Below are 13,104 nucleotides of genomic sequence, written 5' to 3'. Positions count from 1 at the left end.
AGTTAAGAAATTACAAAAAAAAAAAAAAAATCAAAGCACTTTGTAAGTGGTACCTAAAGTTCCGCAGATTCCATCTAATTAAATCATAAGGCTTTCATTCTTCATTTGAGTCTAGGCTACAGTGGCTAAGCCTCATTTCGCTGTTCTATTTCCCTGGACCCAAACAGCTCACAAGGCACCCCATAATGTAGTCAGAAAGAGCCTTGGGAGATGCTATGCACATTTAGGAGTGGAATTCACCAGAGCAGAGACTGGAATCTATATTTTAAAGATTCATTTAATTTCTACCAAAGGGTTGATCGCTATCCCAAAGAACAATTATAGCGCTGAACTGGTATGCTGCCATTAGATTCATTTTCTATCTTATAATTGAGTTATACAGTATTTCATGCAAGAAATGCAGCCTCACTGACAGTGTGTTACTCCTTTTTTACTTACTTTTCTTGTAGGCCTACAGCAGCCGTGTGTCTAGAGTGGTCTACTTGCAACAATAAAGACAATGGCGACAGCATAGGTACCAATAGGAATAGCTGAATAAAAAAACAATAAAGCATGTTTTCCATTTTGATCATTTGAAACATTCATTATTGTAGAGCTATGGGGGTTTAAAGGGGATTAGACACGTTGAGACATTTGTCAAGTTGTCTCAGACTATGTCAAAATTTCCATCATGGGTTTTTATGCAGTGTGCCTTGGTTATTTTGCAACTGATGTATTAAAATAGCCCAATGTGGTTTATGACGTTGTCTATGTAATGTACATCATCAATCCACAATGGCATATAATAAACTTCAAAGTGCCTAATTTCTAAGTGATCTTTTTTTCAGATAATACCTTTCTAAGTACCTCTGTGGTCTTCAGTTCCAGCCAACCACCAGCCAAATTGTTTCTGGTGTTATCTGAAAAAAAAGATCACTTAGAAATTAGGCACTTTGAAGTTTATTATATGCCGTTGTGGATTGGTGTTGGTTATTTTGCAGACACATATTCTTAAGGGCTGATTCTACAAACGGTGCTTCAAGTTAGGTGGTTAGATGCTGCACCGCCACCTAACTTGTGACCAAACTCACCTTAAAAGCCACAAAAAAACAACATTTAGCCTGTCAGCGCCTCCCAAACAGGCGCCTAAGGTCAAAGAAAGCATGGCTAATGCCAGAAATGACCTTAGGTGACCTTAGGCTCCTCCGTGACCGCAATGTAGGCCTTCAAAACCCTGGCCTACATTTCTGGCACCTAAGTTGGCCGTGGCCGCGATTCTGCAACCAGTGCCAGTGCATGATTGACATGTGACCAGCGCAGGTTGTGGAGGCGCCAGTTGCAGAATCCGGCACCCAGTGCATTATCAGGGTCCATTCTCTTTGCCATCATATTACCCTTAAAGTCCCTAACGCCCCTTCCTTCAATCCTCCTCTTCCCTCCTACTGAAACTTCTCCCCCCCCGTCTCCCTCCTCTCCCCCCTTCTTCCTCCTTGTAGTTCGTAATTCTATGATCAATTTGGAATGTAACCACTTGTAACTACTTTCTCCTTGCTGTTCGCAACTCTATGATCAATTTGGCATGTAACCTCTTGTAATTTGTTCTAACCCATGTGAACCGCCTAGAACTCTTCTGGGTATGGCGGTATGCAGCTGTACAGCTGTATTGTCGGTTCCCTGACGCAGCCACGAAACATGCACGTCGGAACCAGTCACTATTCAAAGCTAAGTTTATTCAAAGCTAAATTATAAAACTCATGGAAGTACTTATACTCTTAGCATAGCTTTTTAGCTAGCATATTCAAAGAAACTTTAAATTTAAAATCCTTTTTGAACACTGCAATGATTGGTAGGTGAGGCCGAGTTTTCAGCCTTCATGTCTCTGAGCAGAGTTCTAAACAAAAATTAGTTCCTTAAATGTATTGATGAACTAGTGGTGACTTTACGATCAGCTGAGCGGCAGCGACAGGAAACCCCAAACCCCACCACAAGTCGGCCAGCAGGACGGACGCCCATTCCCTCCCGTTGCCTCCACTGAACCCCCCACACACTGTCTGAGGCAGGAGGGATGCCCAATCCCTTCTGCCACAAACCCCTAAACAATCTCTGGCAGTGGGGATGCCCACTCCCTCCTGCCGCAAACCCCCAATATCCCTGACAGGAGGTTTGCTGATGTTATGGGGGAAGTGCAAACAGGCAATTGCCCTTATCATTAATGTCACAGAGGCCCCCAAACTGTCACAGACTGAAAGAGATATTCTGTAGCTTGCTGGTGAGCTTTGGGGCCCCTTCCTAAATATCTACCCTAGGCTCCAGCATGTTTAACACCGGCTCCGATCATTGTTCTGCATTAAGTACATTGTTCTGCATTAACAGGGACATTAGGTATAGTGTGAGCCCACCAGGACAGAAAGCGAAATGTGTTTGAGCACCTGATTGTAAACCACTTAGGCTACAAGTGTTATAGAAATACTAAAAATAAAAAAATACTGCTATTAATTATTTCTAGAGCACTACCATACGTACGCAGCAGTGTACATAGTCACGAAGGAAACAGTCCCTGCTCCAATGAGCTCACAATCTAATCAATTAAGTCAGATAAACAGAATGCCAGGGTAAGGGATGCACTTAGCCGGGGATGGCTAGGGTGATGGGCTAGGGTTAAGCGTTGAAGGCAGTCTCAAAAAGGTGGGCTTTCGGTCTATTTTTGAACAAGGGAATTGTCAGTGGAGGAGAAGGGTACAGATAAAAGTAACTTATCTGAGGAACGGAGTTCTTGGGAAGGCATATTTATTTATTTATTTATTTTATTTTAAATATTTCTAATCCACTTAATACTTAAGCGGCTCACAAAAACATACATAATATCAAAGGACATAGCTTATCTCCCAAATATATAAAACAAAATAAAAACAATAAAAATAAAACAAAACTAGAAAAGAAGAGTTCAATCTCACAAAATAAATACGACCTTCTTACATCAATAAAAGGCTTATAAGCAAAGACAAGAGGGGAGAGATACTGAAGGGCTGCAGAAGGAACAGACTTGTATGTTAGTAATAGAAGTTTGAACTGTATACAAAGGCTGATAGGGAGCCAGTGAAGTGTTTTGAGAAGGGCAACGTGAGTGTAGCAAGGTTGGCAGAAGATGAGTCGTGCTGCAGAGTTTTGCACAGATTACAGGAGGAGACTTAGAGGTACATTGCAATAGTCTAAGCATGATACAAGGGTGTGGACAAGAGGCCAGGTAGTGTGCTCAGAGAGGAAGGGGCAAATTTTGGTGATGTTGTAGAGATAAGAACATAGGAATTATCATACTGGGACAGACCAATGGTCTATCAAATCCAGTATCCTGTTTCCAACAGTGGCCAACCCAGATCCCAAGTAGTAAAATAGATTCCCAAAGCCATCTCAATAAATGCCTATGGACTTCTCTTTTAGGAAATTATCCAAACCTTTTTTTTAACCCCTGCTAAGCTAACTGATTTCGCCACATTCTCCAGCAATGAATTCCTTACATGTTGTATGAAGAAATATTTTCTCTGGTCTGTTTTAAATCTACTACTTAGCAGTTTCACTGCATGCCCCTAGTCCTAGTATTTTTGAAAAGAGTAAACAAGTGATTCACATCTATCTTTTTCACTCAGGCTTTAGCAGTCAGTTGAATATGCGTAGAAAATGAGAGGTCAAAGATGACTCTACGTTTGCCAGCAGAAGAGACAGGAACAATAACAGGACTATTTGGAGAGACAGAGAATAGAGGGAGAGGAGAGGAGGGTTTAGGAGGAAAGAGGAGCAGTCTTGGACATGTTTAGTTTCAGGTGGTGCTGGACATCCAGGTAGCAATGTCAGACAAACAGGCGGAGACTTTTACTTAAATTTTTGGTGGAAATCTCAGGTGTGGAGAAGTAGATCTGGGAATCATCATCATATAGGTGGTACTGGAAGCCTTTGGAGGTAATCAGGGCACCAAGGGAAGAAGTGTAGAGGGAGAAGAGGTCCTGACAGAAACCTGGGGTACTCTAGCCGCTTGTGGGATAGCAGTTGGTTGCCCCTGCAGTGTTTGGAATGTCCCCAATAGTTAACACTAAAGTTTTGCACTTAATACACCTTAACTTTGGCCGTTACTATGTATTAGACGCAAAACCTTAGGTGCAAGTTAATATATAGACTCCTTTGTGACAGTATTTATTTAATTTGACTTTGTAGGGCCTGTTTTACAAAGCCGCGCAGCAACAGCCCCGAAGCCCTTTAAATCTCTATGGGCTTCAGGGCCGTTACCGTGCTGCAGCCGCTAACGCAGCTTTGTAAAACAGGCCCTTAGTGTGTGTGTATATTTGTATTCATAAGCGTACCTATTCAAAGAGGTAGAAAATCACTGGAAAGTAATTTCATGGTTTTCTATTAGAATTATTAAAACACAGAATGATTGCCTACATATCACACTTTTGCTTGGCTTCTATACAGCATATTTTGCCTCCTCTGTTGTGTTCTACACATCTATTTAACTTGCTTTGATAGGCATTTGGAGTAAAAGCTGCATTCCAATTGTCCAATCAGCTATGCACTTTTGTAGATTCTAAGTATTGACTTTAAATGCAGTAGTTAAGAGGAAAAAAATTAGTTGCTTCATGAACAGAAACCATTGCTGAATAGGACTTTGTAACCTCCAGAGGCACAGCATTGTCCATCTATTGCTTTAAGACAAGTGCATTGATTGCAGCTCCTGAAGAAATCAAAAACAATGCAATTTCTATGTCATGCATTTTTTGCTGTGTAATTACTTCTTTTGCAGTGGAACGTTTTGGCTTGCTTTTATCTTTCATAATAGAGCAGGGATGCTGGTCTCTCAAACACATCAGCCAACTAAGTAGTAATTCTTACTCCTGTACCGAGATACAGATGGTCCCTTTTGGCTTTTCCCAGCTATACACAAAATTTATATGGAGCCATTGGGAGTTACTCTTTTACCATTAAAGAGTGTTCATCTGGATTTCATGAGACTAAGAACAGGACCTTGTTCTGAAATCAATAACAAGAAACAATTTTTCACACTCACAAGACACACGAAAGGAAAAAATGGGGTTCATGAAGACAAAGTACTAAGCTGGGTCCTATTGACATCAGTCACAGAATTATCCCTAAGTCTGCCCTGGCGATCTGTCAGCTCGGGGATGAGGGCCGCTAGAGATATGTGCAAAATCTGCTCTCAAAAACAAAACAAAACCAATAGTAAACCCTATAAGTAAAATAGCTGCCTTCCAAATATTTCCCCCCCAACTCTTAAGCTGGGCACTCCATATTATTGAATAGGGTCAGTTGCACGCATAACAAAATTAGCTAACGGACAATGATATTAACAAACATTCATTGGCACTGATTAGAAGTTGTGCGTGGGGAGAGTGTGGTGCAGTGATGAAGCTACAGCCTCAGCACCCCAAGATTGTGGGCTCAAACTCATACTGCTCCTTGTGACCCCGAGCAAGTCACTTAGGGCTCCTTTTATCAAGGCACGCTACGGGGGTTAGCGTGTCGGACATTTCATCATGCACTAACCCCCGCGGCAAGCCAAAAATCTAATGCCTCGTCAATGGAGGCGTTAGCGACTAGTGCGGCAGGCGGTTGAACCCCTACCGTGCCTTGATAAAAGGACACCTTAATCTCCCATTAGATAGATTGTGAGGCCGCCAGGACAGAGTGAAATATGCTTGAGTACCTGAATAAATTCATGTAAACTGTTCTGAGCTCCCCTGAGAGAACAGTATAGAAAATTGAATAAATAAATAAATTGACTTGCACCACTATTCTGTAAACTGAGCATCTATCTACATACTGGGCATTAATGTGGAAGGGGCATGGGTGTGTCTGGGGCATTCAAACTGTTCCTTCATGCACTTTATGGAATAGATCCATTCACCTGCCCAGCTGATGATTATAGGCACTAACATTTGCACCAGCCGTAGACGTGATATAGGTACAGTAGTTGTGCCAAACAGCTGGAATGTAACTGCAGGCTTACGCTATTATTCTATAACAGATTTGGCAAGCGACTCTGTTTATTAAAAAGTATGTATGTTTGTTGGAATCCGCCTAGAAATGTTGATAGAGCAGAATATAATTTTTTCAAAATAAATAAATAAATTATACCGGCTTAGTACCCAGTTTTTTTGGTGTTTAACCTATTGCAAGAGAACTGTCATGGCTGCTAGTAACTCAGACAGCACAAAAGCAGCTTTGATGGCATTGCAGAGTTTATAGAGTTTAAATGGGGCTCTCCATCACTACAGAAAATGGCTGCTTTGCGAGGAAACTGAAACTGAAACCTCTTTCTTATTACGGTTGTGAAGGAGTGCAAACACTAAAAGAATTGTGATACAATGAATGAAATGAAAATGGAGATGGTTTCTCATACAGCACAATTTTTTTTATTTTAAAGCAGGGGTTCTTAACCTGGGGTCCGTGGATGGGTTTCAGGGAGTCCGTGAGTGTCACATATAAATTAACATTTAATAATAATAATAATAATAATAACTTTATTTTTCTATACCGCCATAGTCAGACGACTTCTAGGCGGTTTACATAGTAAGAAGGCTGGACATTCAGCGAATATTAAAGGTTTTAAAACAGTACAAAACAAAACAATAGATCCACATACAATACGATACTATACAATACCGTGAGGCTGAATAACAATACTATACATTAAGTCTAAATACAATATCGTACAAAGAGTCTAAACGCAATACAATAGTTTAGATGCGAAAGTTACGTATTAATTGATTGGAGATCTAAGGGTAATGAGTGTCTGAGGGATTTAGAACAACCATGAGTTGGGGTTCTGGGTTCGAGGAGATCAAGGTATGAGGGGTTTGTAGAGAGAGAGAAAATGCGTTTTGTGGGGAGAGGAGACCTGGTGACGTTGGGGACCGTTTTAGTCAATGTATTTTGCGAATAGGGCAGTTTTGATTGTTTTGCGGAATGCATTATAAGTTACGTTGGGTTCGATTATGTTCGCTATACAGCCCGATACTGTTGATTTTTCTCACAGATAGCAAGAGAGTAGATGTAGTAGTAGTAGATCTGTTTTAATTTGCACAAGAGGATTGTATTTCATAATTATAATGAGTGGCCATTACTTTTTGCATAAAAAGGAGTGCTTTGTTTAGATTGTGTACTTTAAAATGTAATAATACTTTGTGTATGTCATATATGTATAAGCCAGGGATCTCAAAGTTCCTCCTTGAGGGCCGCAATCCAGTCGGGTTTTCAGGATTTCCCCAATGAATATGCATTGAAAGCAGTGCATGCACATAGATCTCATGCAGGATTGGGGGAATCCTGAAAACCTGACCGGATTGTGGCCCTCAAGGAGGGACTTTGAGATCCCTGGTATAAGACAATCAAATCTCGATAAATAAAGTACATTATATTCATTGCATGCAAAGTTGTGTTTATGTGAATATTTCTGGGGAAGGGGGTCCATAACTTTCATCAGATTCTTAAAGAGGTCCGTGACTCAAAAAGGTTAAGAATCACTGTTTTAAAGGAACATTGATGAACTGGAGAAATGGACTTCCTTGTTGACAGGTTCCACGATACTGCTACAAGACGAAGTAATTATCAAAGACATTGCTGAAATGGAAATAAAAATCACAAAAAAATCCCAAATAGGAACTGAAGAAACAAGCTGAGAATGTTGGGAGATTCCAGGTGATGATCCAATGAAATCTATGGAAACATTTCTGCCAAACCCACTGAAAATCCAGAAGCCAATATTTAATCTGCATCAGTCAGTAGTATATAGTCTTCAAAATGTGGTCTGCAGTGCAGAAGTTTGCTGCGCAAATGGACCCAAGTGCGAATCCCACTACAGCAAATGCGACGCAGCCAATAGGAACTGAATGGGCTGCATCACATTTGCCACATGAGAATCGCTACTGCGGCTTTGTAAAAGGAGCCGTAAGTGGTGGGATGTTACCTAGTGAATTTCTTTGAATGCTGTCCTAATATTGATAAGCATCCTTACGTTGACACCACTTCCACCTCTCCACTTCTGAAGCCTTTCTGACAATTTGTCTCACTCTTTGGAGTAGTCCACCCTTGGGTTTTTTTCTGGTTTTGTATCAAGGATCAAGGTTCATGGTTCGATTTCACTTGATAAACCACATATTCAAATACTATTTCAAATCATACTGATTTACAAAACTAAAAATTGGGGTACGAGCACAACATAATTATGAAAAATAACAAAACAGACACACAAGGAGCAACGAAAGTACAATAAAAATCAAAAATCTAGGAACTCCTTTTACAAAACCATGGTAGTGAAACCCCAGTGCCAAATGCACTGAAGCCCCTTGAATTCCTATAGGCTTTGGTGAATTTGCTGTGGGGAAAATCGCTACCGTTTTTTGTAAAAGGGGCCTTAAAAGAGGATAATTAACATAAATTAAATAGAAAAGAGCACATAGGAAGGGGAAAAGTGACAAGACTATGCTCACTATCAAGCCAAAATCTGTAGCAAAAACAAACCAACAAATGTCAATCTAATGTTACTTTTCAAAAAGATGTTTTAAGATGGTATAAAATCACTCTGATTCAAACCTAAGTTGTGACAAAGACTCTGGTTCCCTGATTCTGTTCCAACCACTAGACCACCCCACTTGAAACTTCCAAGTTTTCAAATTTATTTATAATTTGATAAACTGGCCCTCAACAAGTATCTGGTCGGTTTACAGAGCTAAAATTAACAATTTAAAATTATTAAGGGAAAAATTTTTTAAATTAAATTATTCAGAAAAAAAGGGGGGGAAGTAGACTAGAAAAAGATGACTGGGTGATGGGGAAGTTGATACATAAGGTAATAAGGGAGGGAAGATTTCATAAATACCAGTACATCTAGATTGAAAGTAAAATTAAAATGGAGGAACGAGGGGGAAGGGAAAAATACAAATAGGCAGTGGAGGTCGCTTCTTAAAAGTGGTTCTTAGTAAGCGCTGATGAATAACTAAGGAGATGTCTAGCTTGTGTTTTGAAAGGCATTCTGAAATAGAAAGGTCTTGTTTAGATTTGAATTTGTCAAGGGAATTTTCAAGACGGAGGTGTGATGGCAAACTTGCTGCTGCTATATCCATACTTTTCCCCATGTTACTTGGAGAGGTGAAGGATGGACATAAAATCCTGGGAGTGGGAGGCAAGGAAAGAGTAAATGTGACTCTGTGAGGGAGGTTTAAAAATAGATAAATTGGGGTCACATAACAGGGTCATATAATATGGCAAAATGTATGTTTATTTAGGGTCCACTAGAGTGTTAATCCAACTCTAAACATGTCAGAAAGATATTCAGGAGCAATAGTTATTCATGTCTAGACATGCCCTCAACTATTGGGCATTCAACCCCCCACCAAAATTAAAATGCTGTCACCTAAACTGTCAACAAAAGGAGAGTACTTGCCTTATGGGAAAGGTGCACACAGAACAGAAAGGAAGGCAAGAGAGATATCCAAATCAACTAAGTCCCAACAAGGATCCAAGCTTCGGCATCAACAATATCTTCATCAGAGGATACTGATAGACGTTTGTAGATGGATGGATAAATAGAAGTTGGAATAGGGCTAGCGGCTTGTGGAAGAACACTGTCGCTCAGGATCCTTGTTGGGACTTGGTTGATTAGGACATCTCTCTTGCTTTATTTTCTGTTCTGTGTCACCTAAACTGTGCTATGAAATCTGAAAACAAGGTTCAAATTGTTCTATCCAGCAGGATGAATAACAGAACCAAAGCATTTGAGGATCCTGAAGAACTATGATGTTATATGAATCACTTTCAAAAAACAAAGTGAAACTCAGTAGTATATACTTGAGGAACGAGTATAGACATAGGTGGCCCTTGGTTGACCATTTCCCTTCCTCACCCATACCCACACACACATACAAACCAGCATCAACAATGGCAGTCAATAAAAGGAAAACAAATACGCATTGCTCATTGTTAAACTTGGGACCTGTCAAAAATTCAGTCTTAACTATGCTACTGATGGGGCTCATAATCAAAACTTAAACATGTCTAAAAACCCGTCCAAGTCGACACTTGTACAACCTAAAAGACAGGATGTCCAAATGCCGATAATAATTCAAACCAACTTTCTGGACATGTTGAGGGACTTTTTATGTCTCTGAATGCCGTTGTGCACCCAAAGCTGAAAGGGGCACATCTGGAGGTGTGGTTAGGGTGGGATGAGGATGGGATGTGGGCTGATCTAGACTTAGTCATCCTGCAGGGATAATCAAATGTTTTACTAGACATCCTGAATAAAACTTAGTTGTGAGTTAGACGATGTAAAAAACAGGTGCAAGTGCTAAAAAGGTATCCAAAGTGACTAGATAATAGTTTCATGGTTTATAGTTTCATAGTTTATTACAATTTTGATTAAACGCTTAACATAGAATTCAAAGCGTTGTACATTAAAATAAATTGAGGAATTTATATTAAAAACAAATATGACTTAGTACAGAGCTACTAACATACTGGGATGGGTATAAAACAAAAGGAAAGGGGGGGGAACTCCATTAATTAAAGAAAAGAAGAACATGTTCCTTCAGTGTTCACTGACCCCCTCATATCCCACAAAGATCAGAATAAAAAATTACATACCTGTCTCCAGAACATCAGCACCTGATTTAGGGAAGCCTAGTAGAGCTGAACACAGGTGTCTTAAATAGCCTGGGTGGTGGACCCATAAGCCTGGGTGGAAAATGTACACCCACCAAACCCCTTCCCCACCCCCCCAAACCCTACTCTAATGCCATATAGGTGCCACCTGCAGCCATAAGGGCTATTGGGGTTGTAGACAGGTGTGTTAGAGGGTTTTGGGGGTGTTTTTTTGGGGGGGCTCAACATAACCTATAAGGGAGTTCTGGTGAGATGTTTATCTGGCACCCTTTTTGTGAAGTTCAAAGCAGTGCCCTGTAAGGTGCCCCACTGCTCTGTTGCCATGTCTGGGTGGCCAGTCCATTACAAAATTGGTCCCTGGTCGTGTTTTGGGCATTAGGGACTTAGACAAAATTTTGGTTGAAAATTTAGTATAAAGATAGACGTCATGGTGGTCTGGACAAACAATAGCCTGGCGAAATGTATGTTTACCTAGGGTCCACGAAAAAAAAAAATATTCTAGATGTATTTTTCTTAAAATGGGCATTTTCCCACTGCTGACTTTGGGCGTCTAGTGCCATCTGCCCAAATCAGACAGACGTATATTTTGATTATGCCCCTCCACATGTGCAGAATAAGTATAGAAACTGAGAAGCCCTTATTCAGCAGGGCTTCTCTGAGTATGAATGGCTTCTTCTTTTTTTTTCTTAGTTATTTATATACTCCCTATCAATAGAAGTTGTCTAAGCGGTTTTTATTCAGGCGCTCGCATTTTTCCCTATCTGTCCCAGAAGGCTCACAATCTGTCTAGCATACCTGGGGCAATGGAGGATTAAGCGATTTGCCCAGTGTCACAAGGAGCAGCACAGGACTTGAACCCACAATCTCAGGGTGCTGAGGATGTAGCTCTAAACACCTATTCACCAGGTCCATACCCAGATTTTCAGCCATATGATTTAGATAATGCCACAATAAATCGAGAAAGTCTGCCTTGACACTATCCAAGTAGTGATCGACAATAGGAAGCAGATTTTATTTAGAGACTTGCAACATGGTCTGTGTCTCGGCGTTATGCGTCAGTCCGGGGTCAGATGATAGTTATAGAAGTACAAGACTTCCTGTGCCAATTCCACAATCACAATATTATGATTTCAAACAAACAGATTAGTACATCCTGCAAGTCAAGCAGTATATCTTACTTTGAAACACAGGCTAAGTCGGGATGCTAAACAAAATCTGCTTCCTCCAGTCCTTGGCTCTGCCTCTTTGCTCCATCTGTGGCCCACTTCACTGTTGCTGACCATTGGTTTGCGTTGCTGCTTTCCTTTGGTCTGTTTACTATCCAGGTAGTGCCAGGATCATTAGAAAGCAGAGCCTGGGCAGAGTTCCACAGTGGCAGAGACAAAAAGGACTGCAGTCTATGGCATTCAAACAGAAGAATTTATTGATACTTAAATTCTGTTATTTAAGTGTGACTCGCTCATAGAATGCCTCTGCTACAGAGCAGGTGGCACTGGATTCTTTGGGGAGTCAATGAGTATGTGTGTGGGGGATAGCAGAACATTGTGGGAGGAGTTGGAGGCCCCTTTGCCTGAGTAGAAAGGAGAACCATTTAAAAGGGAAGTGAGGAGTAAGATCATGACTTTTGATTCTCTTGGCAGAACCCTAGTACTGAGGGAGGCTCCTGAAGATAATGACTGCTTGTGGAGGGAAAGTCTGTGAGGGTTTGTCAGAAAAGCAGACCACAGAATGTGAGGAGAGAAAGTGGAACGTGGAGAGTTTAACCGAGAGAGTACTTAAGATTGCTCTTCCAAGGGTGTCACCAGGAGAGGACAGAACAAGGACTGTGTAGAGACCAGTTTCAGGTGGTAATCATGAGTGAAAAGACCCTGCTTATTGCAGAGCTTCAGTGGAGTGTTTCAACTTGGCGGGAAAGATAAAGTGGTCCCGAGCTGAGGAATGAAGGTGGGATCCTGGGGAGGCTCACTGCAGTACAAAAGAGTGGAGTGAAGAAATTGGGGAAAATCATTGAAGTGTTTTGAATTGACTATCATCAACTGCTTGAAAACCAATGAAAATGAACTGTAAATAGTTTGTGATTTATAGCTACAGTACAATGAAGCTCAAGTAAAGTTCCAGTTACCAATTGCACCTTGGTCTCTGCTAATTTCTTTGATAAATGATAAGGTAATGGCTGAGTGTATTGATTGAACCCAGGAAAAGTGATCCTTCAGCCTACCGTAGTAAATCCAGCCCTGGCTTACAGCCACCTCAGAGACTTAAAGACTATTCCAAATAAATTCTTTTTACAATCCCTGGTCATGGGTAAACGACCCAAAGAACTAGTCGGTACCAAACACTATGTGTGAGCGAGACCAGAATTATATAAGTATCAATAAAGTCTTCTGTTTGAATGCCATACACTGCATTCATTTTTCATCTCCTCCGCTATTTCTCTGGTTTGTCTTTGGACTTGCG

The sequence above is a fragment of the Geotrypetes seraphini genome, chromosome 12, assembly GCF_902459505.1.
Source record: "Geotrypetes seraphini chromosome 12, aGeoSer1.1, whole genome shotgun sequence".
Lineage (NCBI taxonomy): Eukaryota > Metazoa > Chordata > Amphibia > Gymnophiona > Dermophiidae > Geotrypetes > Geotrypetes seraphini.
This window is presented reverse-complemented; position numbering follows the sequence as displayed.